Source organism: Mesoplodon densirostris, chromosome X, assembly GCF_025265405.1.
Source record: "Mesoplodon densirostris isolate mMesDen1 chromosome X, mMesDen1 primary haplotype, whole genome shotgun sequence".
Lineage (NCBI taxonomy): Eukaryota > Metazoa > Chordata > Mammalia > Artiodactyla > Ziphiidae > Mesoplodon > Mesoplodon densirostris.
The window spans coordinates 127,898,262-127,922,290 of NC_082681.1; the positions used below are offsets into that span (position 1 = coordinate 127,898,262).

General features: G+C 42.9%; 1 long non-coding RNA gene across 1 annotated transcript in view; it reads right to left on the reverse strand.

Annotated features, from left to right (window-relative positions):
* Positions 1-7,378: 7,378 nt before the first annotated feature.
* The window catches only part of LOC132482394 (uncharacterized), a 63,525-nt gene continuing 46,874 nt past the window's right edge, over positions 7,379-24,029 (reverse strand). The window contains exon 4 of the long non-coding RNA XR_009530915.1: positions 7,379-7,899. This is a non-coding gene — a long non-coding RNA (uncharacterized LOC132482394). The remainder of the gene's footprint in view (positions 7,900-24,029) is intronic.

Sequence of the window (24,029 nt, forward strand, 5' to 3'; positions counted from 1 at the left end):
CTCTGTCAGCCCCCACTTCTGTTCATGGACTTCTGAAAATTGATGGAAGAGTACAGTTGAAGAAAAAATCAGAAATCATCCGGCCCAACATTTAGCCTTTCAGATGACACCCAGAGAGCTTCTCTACTTTCCCAAAAAACACACAGCTGGTTACATGTAAGTTTTTACAGAATTCACTGCAATATTTTTATTCCATTTCAGCTTTTTTCACAAAAGTTCCTAGAAGAAATGTGCAAAATATAAAATATAGGAAATAATTTGCTACTTGCACATTTTTGGAATACTAAAAATTAAAAGTAATACAAATATGGGTATTTTATTCCACTCAAAATGCAGGGTCTTATTTCTGTTTAGGGCAATGGGTAATGTATGCATAAGGACCCCGGATTGGGCAGGAGGGACCCCTCTGGCTGGATGAATGATTTGAGCTGGTGAGCAGTGGTTTGATGGGCAGGAAAAAGTGGGATCAATGAGGGTCCTGAAATATAGGGACAAAAGCCCAGTCTTCATTGCAGTGACTAAAATGGAGCCCTTGAATGTCACTGAGGATGCAAGTGGGAATGTCAGGTGAGTGTTTGGATAGGGAGAGGGCTTTAAAAAAAAAACAAGTATGTCAAAAAAAGTAAACATGGGGAGGAATTATTCCTACCACATAGAGGCTAGTTAATTAAATGCCACCCTACATGGAACCTACATTCAGAAAACCACAAGCACCAGGTGACGATGAAGCATTATTGCTATTGCTGGGAATCATTAAGAATAATAACAACATACGCCAAGGGATGGAGGTTAGACAAGGTTATAAGGAGCTAACCTGCTGTTTTTAAGGAGGCACCAATAAAGAGAATCATAAATCCTTATAATGTCATTCCAGGAACAGAACTGGGAAACTCACAGTGGTGATCAATTCTCATTACTTGTTTATTTGGCTATGGGACCTTGAACTCTCTGTCTATTGAGGGATAGTTCCCCATTGTGTGGGTCTTGGTAGATTTCCCAAGCGGAAAGGCAAAGGGTGTCAGATAATTCCCTCTCCCAGAGTCCTCTGTGACTGGCACTTGAGCACGTGACCTAGGCTCAGCCAATCAGAAAGTCCCACCTAGGACTTTGGGTCTTGAGGGAGGCACGCACGAGATGATTCTTGGTGGCAGTGGTGAAGTCGGGAGCCTAAAGGTGCGGGGAGGTCCAGGAGTAGTGGAGTCAGCAGTGAGGCCCTAACCGAGCACACCATGACCTTGGCCTTGGCCATCAGGCCCACTGTTGGTTGCTGTTTATTTTCTGTACCTGACCTCTCATTTTCTGGTGATTATAATGCACTACCCATGTCCTTCATCAATTCCTTTTTTGCTTGAGTTATCCAGAGTTGAATTCGGTATTTTATAAACAACACTTCTTACATACATCCTGTGTCACTGTAGAAAGACCATCCAATGGACATTTAGAATGGCCTGAGTCCTGAGGAATAATCAATAACTTAGGGCAAAGGCTTGCCTGAATATTTGTAATACTAATAACAAGACTTATTATTCCATATCTACACGCCAAATAAGCAAATTCACGATAGTTTTCGAAATAGCAATCGTTAGCATTTATCTTGTCTCCTCTACATTCCTGAAATGACCAAGCCCCATCGTCACAACGAAAGCTCAGTGTGTCTGTGAAGAGCTTCCCATAATCAAAGATGGGGATAATAAAATCCAGTAGAATTATAACATGTCGTTTGCCAGCGAGTGCTATAAACACAAAATGTCTGTGAATCAGCTCACACACCGTAGAAGAGCAAAGGCTCTATTCTAAACTATTCCAGGGACACCTCCCCTGATACAGGTACCTTCCCTTCCTAAACATTAGCACTGGCTTTCATGCCAGTGTGAAACATGCAACAGATCACTAGATTGAAAAATACATGCCAGTTGATCCAGTTTTTTTTTATCTCAAGGATTTGCACAACTGAACAATAATATAAAAATACCACATGATTATACCAGCAAAGGAAAAAACAACATAAATAGCCACCAGGAAGGAAATGATGAAAAAATGCTATCTCCATACAATGGAATAGTGTGCAACCATGAAATAAAGCAAATATGCATGTAATCATACATGAGAACACCCAAGGTTCAGCATTAGCTTAAATAACAGGCAAGTGCAGATGTGCAGTGTGATGCTATTTATTTGAAAACAAAGAAATATCAGATGGTATGCTTCCATTCACAAGGTTGTTGAGGAGAAAACTAACTGATGTCAATCAACTGATGTCATTTACATATAAATTCAATTAAAAAATAATCTATATGCTTATATAAGGCAGTGTTACTATCCCTCTGAGGAATGGGACTAAAAAAGGGTGAACTGTCATTTCTTTAACCTAAGTCCATATTATTTTTAGAATTAAAAAAAAAAAAGATCCCAAATGCCATGATTGTACTGAATAGAAAACATTGATGTGAGGCTGTGGACTATTCAAGAAACTCTTCCAAGTGAGTAATTATTATGCATAGGTAGTGTGATGAATGGATTATACTGATTTAGAGCAATACTGACTTGAAGTACACTGTAATTCTGATTATTTATGTAATTATTACTCATAATTAGTGTGATGAATGGATTATGCTGATTTAGAGCAATACTGATTTGAAGTACACTGTAATTCTGATTTTATGGGACTAAGCTAGAAACTCTTGGTTTTTATGATTTTTTTTAACATCTATATTAGAGTATAATTGCTTTACAATGGTGTGTTAGTTTCTGCTGTATAACAAAGTGAATCAGCTATATGTATACGTATATCTGCATATCCCCTCCCTCTTGCGTCTCCCTCCCACCCTCCCTATCCCACCCCTCTAGGTGGTCACAAAACACCGAGCTGATCTCCCTGTGCTATGCGGCTGCTTCCCACTAGCTATCCGTTTTACATTTGGTAGTGTATATATGTCCATGCCACTCTCTCACTTCGTCCCAGCTTACCCTTCCCCCTCCCTGTGTCCTCAAGTCCATTCTCTACGTCTGCGTCTCCATTCCCGCCCTACCCCTAAGTTCTTCAGAACCATTTTTTTGTTTTTTAGATTCCATATATATGTGTTAGCATACGGTATTTGTTCTTCTCTTTCTGACTTACTTCACTCTGTAGGACAGTCTCTAGGTCCATCCACCTCACTACAAGTAACTCAATTTCGTTTCTTTTTATGGCTGAGTAATATTCCATTGTATATATGTGCCACATCTTCTTTATCCCTTCATCTGTTGATGGACACTTAGGTTGCTTCCATGTCCTGGCTATTGGAAATAGTGCTGCAGTGAACATTGGGGTGCATGACTCCTTCTGAACTATGGTTTTCTCAGGGAACATGCCCGGCAGTGGGACTGCTGGGTCACGAGGCAGTTCCATTTCTAGTTTTATAAGAAACCTCAGCACTGTTCCCTACACTGGCGGCACCAATCCACACTCCCACCAACAGTGCAAGAGCCCCCCCCCCCCAACACCCTCTCCAGGATTCACCACCTGCAGACCTTTTGATGATGGCCACTCTGACTGGTGTGAGGTGACACCCCACTGCAGCCCTGATCTGCACCTCTCCAACGACCAGCGATGCTGAACATCCCTTCAGGCGTTTGTTGGCAATCTGTGTATCCTCTGTGGAGAAATGTCCATCCAGGTCTTCCGCCCATCCCTGGATTGGGTCGTCCGTTCCTTCGACATTGAGCTGCATGAGCTGCCCGTACATTCTGGGGACTAAATCATCTGTCAGCTGCTTAGCCCGCAAATATTTTCTCTCATTCTGAGGGTTGTCTTTTCGTCTTGTTTATGGTTTCCATGCTGTGCAAAAACTTTTAAGTTTCATTAGGTCCCACTGGTTTATTTTTGTTTTTATTTGCATTTCTCTAGGAGGTGGGTCAAAAAAGATCTTGCTGCAATTTATGTCACAGAGTGTTCTGCCTATGTTTTCCTCTAAGTGTTTGATAGTGTCTGGACTTACATTTAGGTCTTTAATCCATTTTGAGTTTATTTTTGTGTATGATGTTAGGGAGTGTTCTCATTTCATTCTTTTACATGTAGCTGTCCAGTTTTCCCAGCACCACTTATTGAAGAGGCTATCTTTTCTCCATTGTATATTCTTGCCTCCTTTATCAAAGATAAGGTGACCATATGTACGTGGGTTTATCTCTGGGCTTTCTATCCTGTTCCATTGATCTATGTTTCTGTTTTTGTGCCAGTACCATACTGTCTTGATTACTGTAGCTTTACAGTAGAGTTTGAAGTCAAGGAGCCTGATTCCTCCAGCTCTGTTTTTCTTTCTCAAGATTGCTTTGGCTATTTGGGGTCTTTTGTGTTTCCATTCAAATTGTGAAATTTTTTGTTCTAGTTCTGTGAAAAACGCCATTGGTAGTTTGATAGGATTGCATTGAATCTGTAGATTGCTTTGGGTAGTAGAGTCATTTTCACACTGTTGATTCTTCCAATCCAGGAGCGTGGTATATCTCTCCAACTGTTTGTATCATCTTTAATTTCTTTCATCAGTGTCTTATAGTTTTCTGCATACAGGTCTTTTGTCTCCTTAGGTAGGTTTATTCCTAGGCATTTTATTATTTTTGTTGCAATAGTAAATGGGAGTGTTTCCTTAATTCCACTTTCAGATTTTTCATCATCAGTGTACAGGAATGCAAGAGATTCCTGTGCATTAATTTTGTATCTTGCTACTTTACCAAATTCATTGATTAGCTCTAGTAGTTTTCTGGTAGCATCTTTAGGATTCTCTATGTATAGTATCATGTCATCTGCAAACAGTGACAGTTTTACTTCTTTTCCGATTTCGATTCCTTTTATTTCTTTTTCTTCTCTGATTGCTGTGGCTAAAACTTCCAAAACTATGTTAAATAATAGCGGTGGAAGTGGGCAACCTTGTCTTCTTCCTCATTGTACTGGAAATGGTTTCAGTTTTTCCCCATTGAGAATGATGTTGGCTGTGGGTTTCTCATATATGGTCTTTATTATGTGGAGGTAAGTTCCCTCTATGCCTACTTTCTGGAGGGTTTTTATCATAAATAAAAGGTGTTGAATTTTGTTCAAAAGCTTTTTCTGCATCTATTGAGAGATCATATGGTTTTTATCCTTCAATTTGTTAATATGGTGTATCGCATTGATTGATTTGTGTATATTGAAGAATCCTTGCATTCCTGGGATAAACCCCACTTGATCATGGTGTATGATCCTTTTAATGTGCTGTTGGATTCTGTTTGCTAGTATTTTGTTGAGGATTTTTGCATCTATGTTCATCAGTGATATTGGCCTGACCGTTTTCTTTTTTTGTGACATCTTTGTCTGGTTTTGGTATCAGGGGGATGGTGGCCTTGCAGAATGAGTTTGGGAGGGTTCCTCCCTCTGCTATATTTTGGAAGAGTTTGAGGAGGATAGGTGTTAGCTCTTCTCTAAATGTCTGACAGAATTCACCTGTGAAGCCATCTGGTCCTGGGCTTTTGTTTGTTGGAAGATTTTAAATCACAGTCTCAATTTCAGTGCTTGTGATTGGTCTGTTTATATTTTCTATTTCTTCCTGGTTCAGTCTCAGAAGGTTGCATTTTTCTAATAATTTGTCCATTTCTTCCAGGTTGTCCATTTTATTGGCGTAAGTTTGCTTGTAGTAATCTCTCATGATCCTTTGTATTTCTGCACTGTCGGTTGTTACTTCTCCTTTTTTATTTCTAATTCTGTTGATTTGAGTCTTCTCCCTTTTTTTCTTGATGAGCCTGGCTAATGGTTTATCAATTTTGTTTATCTTCTCAAAGAACCAGCTTTTAGTTTTATTGATCTTTGCGATTGTTTCCTTCATTTCTTTTATTTCTGCTCTGATCTTTGTGATTTCTTTCCTTCTGCTAACTTTGGGCTTTTTTTGTTTTTCTTTCTCTAATTGCTTTAGGTGTAAGGTTAGGTTGTTTGAGATTTTTCTTATTTCTTGAGGTAGGACTGTATTGCTATAAACTTCCCTCTTAGAACTGCTTTTGCTGCATTCCATATGTTTTGGGTCGTTGTGTTTTCATTATCATTTGCTTCTAGGTTTTTTGTTTTTTTTTTCTTTGCGGTACACAGGCCTCTCACTGTTGTGGCCTCTCCCATTGCGGAGCACAGGCTCCAGACACGCAGGCTCAGTGGCCATGGCTCACGGGCCTAGCTGCTCCATGTTTCTAGGTATTTTTTGATTTCCTCTTTGATTTCTTCAGTGATCTCTTGGTTATTTAGCAGTGTATTGTTTAGCCTCCATGTGTTTGTATTTTTTACAGTTTTTTCTTTCTGTAATTGATATCTAGTCTCATAGCATTGTGGTTGGAAAGGATACTTGATATGATTCAATTTTCTTAAATTTTCCAAAGCTTGATTTATGACCCAAGATATGATCTATCCTGGAGAATGTTCAAAGAGCACTTGAGAAGAAAGTGTATTCTGTTGTTTTTGGATGGAATGTCCTATAAATATCAATTAAGTCCATCTGGTCTAATGTAGGTCTTTTCCTTCTCTTGTGTTTCCCGCCTAGATAAGTTCTTTTAGCATTTGTTGTAAAGCTGGTTTGGTGGTGCTGAATTCTCTTAGCTTTTGCTTGTCTGTAAAGGTTTTAATTTCTCTGTCAAATCTGAATGAGATCCTTGCTGGGTAGAGTAATCTTGGTTGTAGCTTTTTCCCTTTCATCACTTTAAATATGTCCTGCCACTCCCTTCTGGCTTGCAGAGTTTCTGCTGAGAGATCAGCTGTTAACCTTATGGAGATTTCCTTGTATGTTATTTGTTGCTTTTCCCTTGCTGCTTTTAATATTTTTTCTTTGTATTTAATTTTTGATAGTTTGATTAATGTGTCTTGGCATGTTTCTCCTTTGATTTATCCTGTACGGGAGTCTCTGTACTTCCTGGACTTGATTGACTATTTCCTTTCCCACATTAGGGAATTTTTCAACTATAATCTCTTCAAATATTTTCTCAGTCCCTTTCTTTTTCTCTTCTTCTTCTGAGACCCCTATAATTCGAATGATGGTGCATTTAATGTTGTCCCAGAGGTCTCTGAGATTGTCCTCAATTATTTTCATTCTTTTTTCTTTATTCTGCTCTGCAGTAGTTATTTCCACTATTTTATCTTCCAGGTCACTTATCCATTCTTTTGCCTCAGTTATTCTGCTATTGACTCCTTCTAAAGAATTTTTAATTTCATTTATTGTGCTGTTCATCATTGTTTGTTTGCTCTTTAGTTCTTCTAGGTCCTTGTTAAACATTTCTTGTATTTTCTCCATTCTATTTCCAAGATTTTGGATCATCTTTACTCTCATTACTCTGAATTGTTTTTCAGGTAGACTGCCTATTTCCTCTTCATTTGTTAGGTCTGGTGGGTTTTTATCTTGTTCCTTCATCTGCTGTGTGTTTCTCTGTCTTCTCATTTTGCTTATCTTACTGTGTTTGGGGTCTCCTTTTCACAGGCTGCAGGATCGTACTTCCCGTTGTTTTTGGTGTCTGCCCCCAGTGGGTGAGGTTGGTTCAGTGGGTTGTGTAGGCTTCCTGGTGGAGGGGACTCGTTCCTGTGTTCTGGTGGATGAGGCTTGATCTCGTCTTTCTGGTGGGCAGGACTGTGTCCGGTGGTGTGTTTTGGAGTGTCTGTGAACTTATTATGATTTTAGGCAGCCTCTCTGCTAATGGGTGGGGTTGTGTTTTTGTCTTGCTAGTTGTTTGGCATGGAGTGTCCAGCACTGGAGCTTGCTGGTCATTGAGTGGAGCTGGGTCTTAGCATTGAGACGGAGATCTCTGGGAGAGCTCTCGCCAATTGATATTACATGGGGCTGGGAGGTCTCTGGTGGTCCAATGTCCTGAACTTGGCTCTCCCACCTCAGAGTCTCAGGCCTGACACCTGGCCGGAGCACCAAGACCCTGTCAGCCACACAGGTCAGAAGAAAAGGGAGAAAAAAAAAGAGAGAAAGAAAAATAAAATGAAATAAAGTTATTAAAATAAAAAATTTAAAAATATATTAAAAAAATAATTTAAAAAATTTTAAGTAATAAAAAATAAAAAGAAGAGAGCAACCAAACCAATAAAAAAATCCACCAATGATAACAAGTGCTAAAAACTATACTGAGATAAACATAAAAATCAGAAACTAGTCAGTCGCATACAGCAAACCCCAAGTCTGCAGTTGCCCCCAAAGTCCACTGCCTCAATTTTGGGATGATTCATTGTCTGTTCAGGTATTCCACAGATGCAGGGTACATTGAGATGATTGTGGAGATTTAATCCGAGGCTCCTGAGGCTGCATGGAGGAATTTCCCTTTGTCTTCTTTGTTCACACAGCTCCTGGGGTTCAGCTTTGGATTCAGCCCCTCCTCTATGTGTAGGTCACCCTCTGGTGTCTGTTCTTCACCCAGACAGGAGGGGGTTAAAGTAGCAGCTGATTAGGGGGCTCTGGCTCACTCAGGCTAGGGAGAGGGAGGGGTATGGAATGCTGGGCGAGCCTGCAGCGGCTGAGGCCAGTGTGACGTTGCAACAGCCTGAGGCGCGCTGTGTGTTCTCCTGGGGAAATTGTCCCTGGATCTCGGGACCTTGGCAGTGGTGGGCTGCACAGGCTCCCGGGAGGGGAGGTGTGGATGGTGACCTGTGCTTGCACACAGGATTCTTGGTGGCTGCAGCAGCAGCCTTAGCATTTTATGCCCATCTCTGGTGTCCACGCTCATCTCTGAAGCTCATTTAGGTGGTGTTCTGAATCTCCTCTCCTAGCGCACCCCAAAACAATGGTCTCTTGACTCTTAGGCTGTTCCAGATTTTTTCCTGGACTCCCCCCTGGTTAGCTGTGGTGCACTATCCCCCTTCAGGCTGTGTTCACGCAGCCAACCCCAGTCCTCTCCCTGGGATCTGAACTCTGAAGCCTGAGCCTCAGCTCCCAGCCACCAACCGCCCCAGCAAGTGAGCAGACAAGCCTGTCAGGCTGGTGAGTGCTGGTCGGCACCAATCCTCTGTGCAGGAATCTCTCCGCTTTGCCCTCTGCACCCCTGTTGCTGCACTCTCCTCTGTGGCTCCGAAGCTTCTCCCCCCCGCCACCCCACGTCTCCGCCAGTGAAGGGGCTTCCTACTGTGTGGAAACTTTTCCTCCTTCACAGCTCCCTCCCACATGTGCAGGTCCCGTCCCTATTCTTTTGTCTCTGTTTTTTCTTTTTTCTTTTTCCCTACCCAGTTATGTGGGGAGTTTCTTGCCTTTTGGGAAGTCTGAGGTCTTCTGCTAGTGTTCAGTAGATGTTCTGTAGGAGCTGTTCCACATGTAGATGTATTTTTTATGTATTTGTGGGGAGGAAGGTGATCTCCATGTCTTACTCCTCTACCATCTTGAAGGTGCTCTCTATGATGTTTTAAGATTATCACATACCAAAGGGGAAAGGTGGGGGGGAGGGATAAATTAGGAATTTGGGATTAACATATACACACTAGTATATATAAAATAGATAATCAACAAGGATCTACTGTATAGCACAGGGAACTCTACTCAATATTCTGTAATAACCTATATGGGAAAATAATCTGAAAAATAATGGATATATGTACATATGTATAACTGAATTACTTTGCTGTACACCTGAAACTAACACAACATTGTGAATCAACTATAATATAAAATAAAAATTAAATTAATAAAGAAAGATTATCCCAGTAATTGCTATGGTGAATGCTAATGGCCAAAGATTATCTCTGCGTCACAGTTCCTTTTGCATTCATGAACTCATATAGGTTCAAAGTTCAAGTGTGTTGATGAATCCTGACTCACCTGAAATTTGAACAGAGAACACTGGTGATTCAGAGACGGTTCAATACTAAACACTGATTAAGTCTAAATGACTAATGATGAATTATTTTATATCATAAAGAGGACAGCAAATGTCTATGATGAATAAAGCACTTTTAAAAAACCATTTCTGGGATGGCCTTAGGTAAATACAGAAAAATTTTCTTAACTAAAATGTCACTGGGGGCTGATAGACGATTACTTATATTCTGGTTGATGGCTATTTAGCAAGGAACGAAGAGGCTGAGCACCATAACTCTGGCAATCATTCTATTTCAGCTCAAGCTCAATGACTTTCAGATAGGAGGCCACTTCATTGCAATACGGGGGTTGCATGCCTTTACCCTAGAGCAAGATGGCTAGAGCACTGTGTCCTCCCCTTGAGGCCACCTGTGTGACATCACAGACCCTGGATCTTGTTTCTGAGGTGCATGGATCTTGATCGCCAACCTAGACTGGGATGACCAGGCCCAAGAAAACACTCCTCTCATAGGAGACTTGAGAGTGACAAATTACAGAAATGCCATGTAGCCTGGAAAAAGTCATCTTGGTTTGGAGGCAATAGTGCTTCAGATACCCTACAGATGTGTGTCCATGTCTATGGATATTTGTTCACGCCTCCTGCATTTAATTCAGACAATGTGGTCACCATATCCAAAATGGTGCCCAAGGGAAACCTTCAAGGCACTGGATCCAGGCCTAAAGCCCCTACTTCCCAAAGAGACTCTAGAACCTCTTAACCTCTTCGAGTCTGATTTTTATTTGCAGTGGTCAGAGGTTCAACCATGCAAGTCTATCATGGTCCCATGGATCTGAACCCAAAGCTCAGGACACTGGGACAATTTCATCGTTTCTTTAGCAGTTTGAGTTCACATAAAGTAATCTTGGGGGCTCCTCTGGTCAGCGAGTCTTCCAATCCTTCCATGGTTGCCCTACGCACATTCTGTACTGAAAGATGTCATCAAAAATCTACCATGTCCCTCTGGGTTGGTATAGCAGCCTCACCCCAGAAAAAAAAAACTGTCCCTCTTGGACATTACTTGGAAGAATTTTCAACCATGCCAAAGCTGAAGCTGTGAGTGTAGATGGCAATGACATGCTAGGTAGCCTGGGAGTGTGGCTTTGGCCTTGGAGCCTCCGTGACAGGGCCTACATGGGTCCAGTACCATAATTTTAAAATAGTGTGGGGGATGTGTGGGGATGAGCAGGGAGGAAGATGATGGGAGAAGTAGATTACAGCGCCAGGAAGAGGCACCTTTCCCTGTTCAAATGGGGTGAATGGGAGGAATTGTGATGCCAAGATATGTAAATATTGATTGAAAAATCAGTATAAATATCTTTCCTTTTTCAAAATTATTGTTCCACCATCTTTGTGTATAGCCAATTGCAAGCTCAAAAAGTCCCTGAGTGTCTCAAATCGTTTCTAATTTCTCTATAATCCGTTGCTTGGATCAACAAAGAGCAAATTGGGAAATTTAATTTTCAGCAGGAAACTTAATGCATAACAAAAAAATAGTGGGGGTGGGGAGCAGACAGAGGAACACAGTGGTGCGGGTGCGTTGACCCATCAAACAATAATGCAAACAAAGGCCCTTGGAGCTGGTCTGGCTCTGGCAAACAGCCACTGTTGTCTTTGAAACCCTCAGTGACACTGCTGAAATCATCTTCAGAAACAGGAAACTGTGTGATTTTGATTTTCTGGCAACCTCATCCTTTCTTGTGAACTGGCAACCTGGCTGTGAGCTGTTAACTCTGATTCACACTAAATTATGGAGGCAGAAACAAAAGTATTTCCTTTTCACTTAAACCTCCACGTTTTCAGAAGCAGCTCTGAAGCTAAGTCACTTCTGCTCATTAATGTACCCAAGAAACATTCCTGAAATGAGGCCCGTACAGAGGCCAAACATGGCTTTGGCTCTAGTTTCCATTTGTCGCTAGAATGGGGAGGAAAATCTGCCTCAGTGAGAGTGGCAATTCAGTGGATGATGAGGGCTGTACTAGGTAATCAATCATTCCGGGAGGCATTTCTGCTTTGTCAGAACAAGACAGCAGATGGGTGTAGAAATATAATGGAGTGTCTGTTTCTTCATCTTTACATCAAGGAAGTTGACCTAGAACAGGGGCTGACAAGCTTTCTGTAAAGGGCCTGGTGGTAAACATTTTCAGTTTTGCTGGCCAGACGGCCTCTGTCGCAACTACTCCACTCTGCCCTTGTACCACAAAAGCAGCCACAGACAATACATAAACAAATGGGCATGGCTGTGTTCCAATAAAACTTTATTTACAAACATAGGTGGCAGCAGGCTGGAGTTGGTCTCTGAGCCATAGCTTGCTGGCCCCTGATCTAGATGACTATATTGATACTTCATTCTCTCTGTTAAAGTGTACTTTTGAGAGGCAGAAGTTAAAACACCAGCATGCTCTCTTCCTCCCTGGCACTGGCTTCTTTTCCAAACTGTCCTGGCCCTAGAGGGAGGAACTCTCTTTCCCTCTCTTTCTCGGTATCATCTACCCACTGCAATCTGACTACTCCCTACACAGCCCTTCAGAAACTACCAAGCAAAGACCTCTGGTGACCTCCGGATGGTCAAAGCTGGGGGTGGCCATCCAAGCCTCAACCTCCTTGACCTCTATGAGGTCTGTGAATTGACTGACCTCTCTATAACTCTTAGAACTCAGTCCTCTCTAGAACTCTGGACCCAGCTTTCTGGCTTGTCCTCCCACCTCTGGCTGCTGCGTCATGGTCTGTAGTGCTGCTTCCTTTTCCTCCATCTCTGCCAGGGTCAGCCTTAGCCATTTTCTAGCTCATTCTCCCTGACATCTATCAACCATCTCCTCTCTCATGGTATTTGAGATCTCTTAGATAACTGCACCTTCATCTACCCCATCCCTGAGCTGAGAATCACGGAGTCATCTTTGACCCCTCACCTTTGACCTGCAAGCTGGTATATTCCCACTTCATATAGTGCCTCTCCCCTCCCCCACTCCGAGTCAGTCCATGGATGTAAATGTCCTCAGCTGTCAATCACATGGATGTAAATGTCCTCAGATGTCAATCACCCTCCACTGAAAGACCCAGATAGTCATTCAGACAATCGAATGAAACTCTGAAAAACGGAAATCAGAAGCTAGTGAGCAAAACAACTTTTTACTTGAAAAGAGTAGAGTACTGGAGTGTAGGGAGGTGATATCCCAGACCACTGGACAACTTTCATGGGCTGTAGGCATGTGGCCCTTCACGAACTCTTTCCTCAACAAAAAAAATATTAAAAATTATATTTTATGACTACGTTGGTATGAAGGCAAGTACAATCCAGGCTGGATTATATTAATTTTTTTCCTTCCGATTTTTAGAAGAAACTGAAATAATTTTGTGGGCCCTCAGTTCTGTGCCTAATGGAAAAATCGCTCCTGGGGATATTTGTCAGATGTTCATAAAAGCACAAAAGTTCTTTTGAAAAAACCTAATCATGTCAGATATTTCCTGTTTTAAACTGTTTATCCTTCTTTTAAAGAAAAATGTAATGAATGTCTGCTAACAGGAAATGTTAATATGAATATCGGGATTATATTCATTCACATCATATAATAATTTGGTGACACGGAGATACTGATATCAGGATGAGAAAATCATTTTTTTATATGTTAAAATAATTTATTAATGATAGAAGTAAATCAGCATTCTGATGATGCTGTAAGTCATTTCTTTTTTTTCCAGCTTTATAACTGACAAATAAAAATTGTATATATTAAGGAATACAATATGATGTTTTGATATACATTGTGAAATGATTACCACATCAAGCTAAGTAATATTTCCATCACCTCACAGTTACTACTGTGGTTTTTTTCCTTTGTTTTTTTGAGTTGAAAACAATTGAGATCGACTCAGCAAGTTATAAGTATACAATACAGTATTATTAACTATGGTCACCAAGCTGTACATTAGATCCTCAGAACTTATTCATCCTACGTAACTGAAACTTTGTACCCTTTGACCAACCTTTGACCTCCTGTCTCCTAACACCCATCCCCTGGCAGCCACCATTCTACTCTCTGCTTCTATAAGTTGAACTGTTTTAGATTCCGTATATAAGTGAGATCATGCAGTATTTATCTTTCTGTGTCTGGCTTATCTCACTGAACATTATGTCCTCTAGTTTCATCCATGTTGTCTCAAATGGCACGATTTCCTTCTTTTTTAAGGCTGAATAATATTCATATATATATTCATATATATATATCACATTTTGCTTATCCATTCGTCCATCAATGGACATTTAGATTGTTTCCATTTCTCGGCTATTCTGAATTGTGCTGCAATGAACATGGGGTGCAGATATCTCTTCCAGAGCCTTATTTCGTTTCCTTTGGCTAAACAGCCAGAAATGGGATTGCTGGATCATATGTTAGTTCTATGTTTAATTTTCTGAGGAATCTCTAGACGGTTTCCATAATGGATGCACCAACTTACATTCCCACCAACAATGCTAAGGGTTCCCTGAGAAAATAAATATTGATATGCTTTATTCATGCTTTAATAATAAAATGAAAGCCAGCTATCACCTCTTTCTGCAACCACTAGAGAAGGCATCAACCTCAAACAAAAACTCGGGCTATTCCATTCTATACATCACTTGAATTTGTTGCGTCTGTTTCATTCAAGTACTTCACTGTTTCATCCAGCCAACACTTATTAAGCGTAAACCTATGCCAGGAATTGTGCTAGGTCCGGCAATACAGCCGTAACTACTGTATCTTCTATTTCAACTGTGACATTTAACACTGTATTAATAGACCTCTCATCAGATTATTCAGAAGTTGCCATTAGCACCGTCACCTTAATTGTCCATAATGATAAAGACAAGAAGTGGCTCCGAAAATGCAAAAGTGATTTAGACTTTGCCCTAAAAGGCATTTTTTGGATTCCTAGTGGGATGGAGGAGGGTGGGATTACAAGGAAGGGGCATCAGTGTGCCTTGCTAACGATTAGGCTTCTATGGCACCTCAATTCCATTCCATGGGAGCAGGGAAGATGAAGAATGTTTTAGGCCCGAGTCTCTCAAGCAAAGGGGTTTTTGAAACACGGGAGATTATTCATTTTATACTAAGACAACACAGACCTACTGGGGAGCGGAGGCAACTTGTTGTCTTTAAAACATGGCGCTCACACCCTTCATTAAATGCGTGACGTGTGGAATGAATTGAGTTTTTGCATTTAGAACCTCTGGCTCCCAGGAGAAGCAGATGGCCCTGGGAGGAAGGGCCTGGCACAAAGGGCACACGCGTCACAGGTCAGCTCTCTCATTCGTTGGAGACAATCCCACCTGTAACACCAACAGTTGACTCAGACATACTTTGGAACCAACAGCTGCGCAGCTGTCTGTCTTATCTGGGGCAGGGGCACGGCGTGCGCGGAGGAATAACAGCAAAGAAATGAGTCTAAGATGCCTGAGCTGGACGCAGGTTACCATAGACCAGGGGGGCTCCATCTCAGCCCTAGTGGCATGTGGGCCGGGTCATTCTTTGAGGGGGACAGTCCTGTGCACCTGTAGGATGTTTAGCAGCACCCCTGGGCTCTACCCACTAGATGCCCTCACTCCCAGATGTGACACCAAAAAAAGCCTCCAGACACTGACATCTGTCCCCTGGAGGGCAAAATCGGCCCCAGTTGGGAACCACTGCCCTGGTGACCTGTTAGACCGTCCCGAGAATCAAATGACAGAGAGTAAGTGAAACTATCTGGTAGCCCCAAAAGCCCCAACCCAGGGGTTCTCAGTGCAGCTGGCCCATTTCTGTCCCTGGGGAGATTTTAACGTCCTGAGGCCCAGGAAACATGCCAGCTCAGTTAATCAGAAACTCAGCAGGGAGGACGGAGGCAGCTGTGTGATTTGGCATTCCCCCAGAGATTCCAGGGGACAGCGACGTGGGGACCCTCTGCTCTAAGCAGACGTGTCATTCTCAGGACTGGGTGGGTTAACTGCCATTTGATGGGAAAGCTTGGGCCTGCGCCCCTATATAAATACACAGCACTCATCCACCTACAGACAAAGGCAGCATTTGCTGGTGGCCCACGATGGGCCAGCCGTGCAGTGAGTGCTGGAGAACCAAAGTTGACCAAGACTGTTCTTGCCCTCCAGGGAATTCTAATCTACTAGCTGGAGAGACTCCTGAAAAGCGCACTGAGAAGGGCCCTGACAGAGTTTGCACAAAGGAGCACACAGAAGAGGGGCATCAGTCGGGGAGGGGTGTCAGGGAGAGGAGGCTTTCTGCAAGGGATGAATGCAGACATTTATCCTTAAACAGCCAGAGCCTAAAATGTGCTGTGGCATTCCAGTAAAAACTTCTGCCAAGGTGGGGAGGGATAAATTAGGAGTTTGAGATTAACAGATACACACTACTATATATAAAACAAACAAGGACCTACTTATAGCACAGGGAACTATATTTAGTATCTTGTAATAACCTATAATGGAGAAGAATCAGAAAAAGAACACACACACACATTATATTGACTCAGTTATACGTATATATGTATAACTGAACCAATTTGCTGTACACCTGAAACTAACACAACATTGTAAATCAACTATACTTCAATAAAAAGTTGTTTGCTTTTGGGGGGAAAAAAGAGAGAGAGAGACTTGGTAAAAACAAACAAACAAAAAACACAACTTTTGCCAAGAGCCTAAGAATTGGAGAAAATGCGGAAATTTAAATGAACATGAAACACTCAAGCACCTACAGGATTACTGGGAGTGAAACCTCCATCTCCTGCACTACCAGCCCCGTATGATAAATCTGCAATGTTGGCCTGGCCATCAGAGCTTAAATCACTAATTCAGGCTACAGAGCATGGATGTTCCCAGCCTTTAGCCCCATAGGCACATCTAAGACTTCTAGATGTTCTCAAAATGAGTGGTAGGTTTTTTCTAACATTTCTTATTAAAAATTTCAAACATAATACCAGGTGGAAAGAATTCTAGAGGGAACACCCATGTTCCCACCACCCAGATCCCACCACTGACATTTTGCTATACTTGCTTATCCATCCATCCATCTGTCCCTCTGTCCGTCTACTAATCCAAGTTGTACATTCTTTTAAGTTCATTCTCAATGAGTGCGATAAGAGTGAACATTTTAAAAAGCCATTCCTAATTTGTTAGCCAGCATTATTGTTATTTGTTGGCCAGTTCACATAACCATGTGGAGAACGATGTTGGGTGTGGGAGGAGTCAGGCCTTGAGTTGTTAGAAACCAAGTCACTAAATTACTGTACTTATTCTAATAACTCTTGAGAAATAGCCTTTAAATTTGCTTAAACATTTCCTGTGGTCTTTGCAGATAACCTCTAGTGGAAAAAAAAAATTGAAGTGACCATGTGCGTCCTAAACGCTTTGGTTAGTTCACAAAACCTATGTGAAAAATGCATTTGCAAGTGTTTTAGCTTCCTTAAGCCAGCGTTGCCTCAAATACACTTCCTCCCTTTACAAAGGCTTAAAGATTTTCGTGTTGAGTCGTTTCTTTCTGAGAGACAGCTCACAAATACTCCAGCTGAGAAAAGAGATAAATTGCCCCATCTGAGAAATGAGAAGAATTTCTTCAGGGTTTTCTAGCTTGGACACTTGGAGTTCTTAAAAAAAGGCTTTGTGCCTGTCAAACACTGCAGAATCCTTTTTTGGGTTGTTTCTAGGCGGTTGTGCCGGAGAAGTAGCTCTGTAATCCTCATTTCTCTCCACCTGACATCTCATCCTGCTTTGTGGCAGAGAATTCTTCCTTGATGTGACATTCCTTTAAAGAAGAAATGAGCTGGCATTGAATTCTTAGCTGAATACCGCTCGTTGGTGTGTGTGTGTGTTTTTCTGATTACAGAACAGGCCTGGAATACCATTTTCAGCCAAACTCCTTGATGAGGCATTTGTAAATTGTATTTTTCCATATGGGCTATAAAATAGTAAAAATGGTTGCACAAAGCAATCAGCAAGATTCTTCTTCTTAACTGTTCCACATCTGTAGCTTGAAACAGAGGGAAACCTGAGGCCATTATGGCTTAAAATTGTCCAAGATGTCTCAATGGCTAATTGGGGCGTCAAGTGGATGGTGGGGAAATGGGACAAGCTGGTGGGGTATAGTGTCAGGAGGCTGGGATTCCCTTCGGGTTACTGAGAACTCCCGGATATAAAGGTGGGCTGACTTGAAGGGAGAAGATGGCTTCCAACCCAGCAACGGAAATGATCCTGTCGAGACAAATCTTGACACAAAAGTGTAGAGGTTGAGTTTCAGGTTGGGGCAGAACTTCCCAGGGTGCCACTGTGCCTGTGCTTAGGGCTGGAACCTATGTTGCCATGGGAGTGGGGCTTTTCTGGGATGAGCAAGGGAGTCCGAGTGCTAGGAGTGGACAGTGACAAAGGAGGCACAGGCGCAGTCTTGGGGACCCACATGGAGATGGGGAAAGAGCCGTAGACATGATCGTTCCTGATCTCTGGGGCTAGGGACTCTCACATTTCCGAGCCCTTCATTTTAGGCAGAACAGACACTTTGCCCAGTGGAGTACAAAAGGCCTGGATAGATTCAAATCCATCCTTAGCATTGCTGGTCTAGAAGGTGGAAAAGGATTTTGAGAGTTTCTTAGCAGAAGAAATGGGTTTACGTCTGCAGCTGAGGGGCCTCAGGTTGGTTGCTTCTTCCTGCATGACATGAGATGGTGGGGGGCACCCTCAGCCACCAGAGCCCTGTGGCTGTGCTCTCTGGGCTCCAGTGAAGGTGCAGGCAGAGGATCAGCACGGGTTGGGGAAGGGCTCCTCAGTGGAAGAGCAGGTGAAGGAGCCGTGCCCAGGAGACAGGCAGGACGAAAGGTGAGCTCTGGGTGCCCCTGTTGTGGTTTCCTGTTCTTTCTTTCCTCCTGAAGCAATGCAGTTCATATCATGGTAAACTCATCACCAGGCTGAAGCAAACACGAGTTGCAGACAGACAGAGAACACGTCTCCTAGAACATTCTGCCTGCTCCAAGCCCCTGCAAGCCATTGGTTGGGCAAGTCTTCAGCTTCGCAGATTCACTAGAGAATCATGTCACTCCCGGAGTGAGTGAACGAAGTAGGAAAGGACAAAATAAAGCGCCCTGAGTCTGTGGCAGGTCTTCCAACCTGGCACTCAAGCCCTCCCAAGATATGTGAGTCATTTCTAGAACTAGAGAACTTCTAAAAGCAGAGAATTAATATATCCTTATAGATACCTTAAAGCAACCAGGCCTCAAACCAAGTGATTATTTTCATTCATCCCACTGTCATGCTGAACAGCCTTCATAATCTTTTGACCCCTCTTTTCATGAACTTGAATGTCCAGAAACTGTTGCCTAAGACATCCCTGGAACATATCTTGATCCTGTGTTTGTTTGTTTGTTTATTAATTGGCTGCGCCGGGTCTTAATTGCAGCGTGTGGGATCTTCGTTGTGGCATGTGGGATCTTTTAGTTGTGGCATGTGGTACTTAGTTTCCTGACCAGGGATTGAACCCGGTCCCCCTGCATTGGGAGCGCAGAGCCTTAACCACTGGACCACCAGGGAAGTCCCGATCCTGTGTTTAAAGAAGCCATCTAACATGCAAAAATGCCCACAGAGCAAAGTGGAGATGAGAAAGGCTAAAGCAGCAGAAAAGAGAAAACAAATGAACAACTCTTAAAAGAGACTGGGGAGCTATTGAATAGGTCTCATCAAATACACAGCAATTTCCAAAAGGGAAATTCAGAAGTTGCTGAACCCATCCGCTCAGCTATTGCAGCACTGGCTGGGAGTGGAGGTCGGTTCAGAGTGCTGGGGAATAAAAAGATTCAGCCCCTAGAAAGCCAAGACTTATAGCTGATAAAAACCCAAACTGGGGCTTCCCTGGTGGCTCAGTAGTTAAGAATCTGCCTGCCAATGCAGGGGACACGGGTTTGAGCCCTGGTCCAGGAAGATCCCACATGCCGCAGAGCAACTAAGCCTGTGCGCCACAACTACTGAGCCTGTGCTCTAGAGCCCGCAAGCCACAGCTACTGAGCCTGCGTGCCCCAACTACTGAAGCCCATGCACCTAGAGCCTGTGCTCTGCAACAAGAGAAGCCACTGCAATGAGAAGCCCGCGCAGCGCAACGAAGAGTAGCCCCCGCTCGCCTCAACTAGAGAAAGCCCGTGCGCAGCAACGAAGACCCAACACAGCCAAATATAAATAAATTAATTTAAAAAAAAAACACACCAAAACTGTAGGAAGGATCAAAATTAATTGATCCTGACCAGCAAGCCTATGCTCTCAAAGGAAAAATTTGCGATCTTGAATTTAATATCATTTTAACCACCAGAGCCAAATTCATCAAGAATGTTCATAAGGGGGACTTCCCTGCTGGTGCAGTGGGTAAGACTCCACGCTCCCAATGCAGGGGGCCCAGGTTCGATCCCTGGTCAGGGAACTGGATCCCACATGCATGCTGCAACTAAGAGTTCGCATGCCACAACTAAGGAGCCCGTGTGCCGCAACTGAGGAGCCCATGTGCCACAACTAAGGAGCTGGCGAGCCACAACTAAGGAGCCCTCAAGCCACAACCAAGGAGCCCGCCTGCCACAAGTGAGACCCAGTGCAACCAAAATAAATGAATATATTTTTAAAAAGTGTTCATAAGGAACAAAACAAAATTTTACGTTGACCTTCCTAAAGAACGTTATCAAAGAACGCTTTCTGTTACCATGCAAAGTTAAAAAAAACTTTGTCTCTGTTCTCTTCTTGTTTCCTAACTCCTCTTACACACCTTATTGGTATTGCATGTTTACGTGTTTACTATGGATGTTAAGGAGACTACCATTCGTTCTATCACCTTGCTTGAGAAATGGTTCTTAGTAACAAATCCTTGAGGTTTAAAAAGCAGCTATGGTTAGTCTAAGAGCTCTCCATCCCACCTGATTTCAGCCTGCGCTGCTTTTCCAATTTACTGGGATGTCTATTTCCTTTGTAAATCAGGATGCTTTTCCCTCTGGTGATTATTGGCGCTGACTGGTTTTGCTCTGCACTTCCCTGGAGGACCCTGGCTTTTCTTTGGCTCACCTTCCGTTGCCCTTCCTTATTTGTAGATCACTGAGGGAGACAGGTTTCCTTTGAATGTCATTAACATTTTGTAATTGGCCAGGAAACGAACAAGAATACCAAATGTCCCTTTCCCATCATGGGGCCAGCCCTGTTTTTCTATCCTGAACCCCAAGCAGGGAGTGGCCCGGATATAATGGCCCCTCGAGGCGAAGACTGATTAATATCATGGGGAAGTGAAATTTGCACAGTGCTCTAGCAGCTCTTGACCTGTCCCGCTCAGGACTCAGCAAGCTTATCTTTCGAATTGCCATGGTTAATGCCTTCGTCCTGTATATCCCCGTCAGTCCTCAGCTTCCTCCTCAAACAAAAACCACAAAAGGACCGTGGATTCACTGTAGTGACAGCAATGCTACTGAGAGGCAAAACGCAGGAACACCCAGGCTCTGAGTCAGACAGACTCAGGTTCGAGGGGAGGCCTGGATGACATACACTTTTTTTTTTTTTAAGTCAGGTGATGAGGTATGACTTACATATGGTAAAACTCACCAAGGCCTCATATTTGGAATCCCACTTTCCTATAATCCTTGGAGGAAACTGCACCACACTGAGTCAGGAAACATGCACCCTGTTCCCATTCCCCTCCGCCCCCCACCAATGTCACTTAATAGGTCTCACCTCTGCGTGGCTTCTTTTGTAAAATATGAGTTGAGCTAGGTGCTGGTAAGGCCCACTCTAGATTTTAAGAAGTCGATAGTTTTATGTTTTAAAGTCTTCCCCAGAGATCTTTAAGAATCACGTGAGTGAAGTTTGCTGTTGAAAGAACCAAGCTTCTAGACCTCAGTTTCATTTTTACAGTTGCTGCTGGGAGACTTGCTAAGCACGTGGGAGCGGAGTTCCCACCCCCTGCTTTGAAACTAACCTGCAGCCCTACTCCCCACCTCAGTCACCCCAGGCATCCGGTCCGCAGAGGTGGTGGGAACAGGAAGTCACGTTTCTCAGAAAGTTCAGGTTGCCCTGGATGGGTGCCAGATGGCGCTGGAATCAAAGTGCTGCAGGGAAACACAGAAGGTTCTGCTCCTCTGGTTACAGAAACGCTCTCCTTACATTCCTCCCTTAAACCTTCCTAAGCTTAAATGCGAAAACCTTTCTGCAGCTGGGGCAAGAGTCCAGCATTCTTTGGTTATGGATTTGGGGCCCTGTTCTACCCATTTCTGAGCAAGACATTCTGGCTTGGCTGAACTTTGTTTGCTCTGCCTTGTCTCTCCTCCCCCCAAAGCAAATAAACGAAGCACACACACATTCCTGGGTCCAGGTTTACATCTGGAACTGAAATGGGACATTTACTAACATAGCGTGACCAACTTTGAGTTTCTGGAGAGTGTTCCCCCGATTTAAAATGCTCTGGCTTCATTCCCACAGTTGGGGAAGGAGGCAACGGCGACCCCCAGTCTCTCCTCTCTCCTCCAGGTGGACACAAAAGCTGCATGCTTGTGGGCAGTTCCAATGCAGAGATCACATTCTCTAACTCCTGGCCATTTAAGGCAGCCTTAGTTTGGTTTGGTTTGGTTTGGTTTTTAAGTGCTATTGGAAAGTTGATTTCCATGGAATCTGTGAGACTGACGGAGAAAATCACACCAAAGTCTACATTCCGTGCAGTTTATGGAAGCCGGTCCCAATCTGTGCTGCATCGTTAGGATGGTGTCTGATGACATTTTACCTTGTTCTATTATTTCCAATTTGCACGTATTAACTTCTAACGTACTATAAAAGTTTTAATTGTGCTTCTAAAAAAGGAAAATGATAATCAAAATGAGCGGGAGAATCAATAACTCCTCAGTAGAGCTGAAAAATGCAAAATGTCCATCTCCTCTCATGAGAATATAAGGGCGTGAGAGCTGGATTCATGTCTGTTTCCTTTATTTCTATATCACCAGTGCCTAGAACAGTGCCTGAGACCTAGTGTGGAACTGATTAAACAAGGAGGCCCTTAGATGGAGGTGGCTTTAATGCCCTGGTGGCCTACATAAGCAAAACAAAATCTAAGCCTGTAAAGGCCTCAAGGTTACCAAGCTGAAACCTAAGGACGACCAATCCCAAACAGCCAACTAGGCCTTAAGCTACAACCAGTCAATCATTTCCTTATTTTGCTTCTGCCTTTTCACTATAAAAGTCTCTCCCTAAGCTGCCGCCAGTGGAGAGCTCCTGACCACTTGTTTCAGTGCCGCCCCATCAAATCAAGTTTTGCTCAGTTACACTCAGTTTATCTCAGTTTATCTTTTAGCACTAGTAAAAAGGCTCAGGCGATCTTTGCTGAATGACTGAATAGGTGAATGAATTAATAACCTCTCACAGACTCTTCTGGAAGAGATTTTTTCACCAAATCCTTAAATAATACAAGTATTTATTGAGTCTGTGAGGTGAATCAAACAAAAAAACAGAATAAAGCAACAGAGTGAGAATGTGTCTGTCAACGGACTTATCTATCCAGGGAAGTAAAAACTAAGTTTCAAAAAATAAACGATATGAAATACCACTCAGGAACAAAGAGAAACGAAATATTGACACTTGAAACATCATGGCTTTCAAAATAATTATGCGGAGTAAAACAGGCTGGGTTTAAAAGAGTATCTACTGTATGATTTAATGTATATAAAATTAGTCTATAAAATACAATTGATAGGGCTTCCCTGGTGGCGCAGTGGTTGGGAGTCTGCCTGCCGATGCAGGGGACACGGGTTCGTGCCCTGGTCTCGGAAGATCCCACATGCCTCGGAGCGGTTGGGCCCGTGGGCCGTGGCAGCTGGGCCTGCGCGTCCAGAGCCTGTGCTCCGCGGCGGGAGAGGCCACAACAGTGAGAGGCCCGCGTACCGCAAAAAAAAAAAAAAAAAAAAAAAAAAAAAAAATACAATTGATAGTAACAGAAAACAGGTCCGTGGTTGCCTGGATACTGAGAGTGGAGGGGGAAGGATTAGAGACAGGTATCAGGAAATATTGCACATTTTAAGTACATGCAGTTTATTTTATGTCCATTACTCCTCAATAAAGCTGGAAATGCAAAAACAGTACATTCTAATGTACCAATCAAGAACTACCCACTGAGTAAGTAATTAATTAACTCAACAGAATTAATCCAATAGGCACTCAATGAACCGGTGTAAACGAAGTACATTTATGCTTGTCA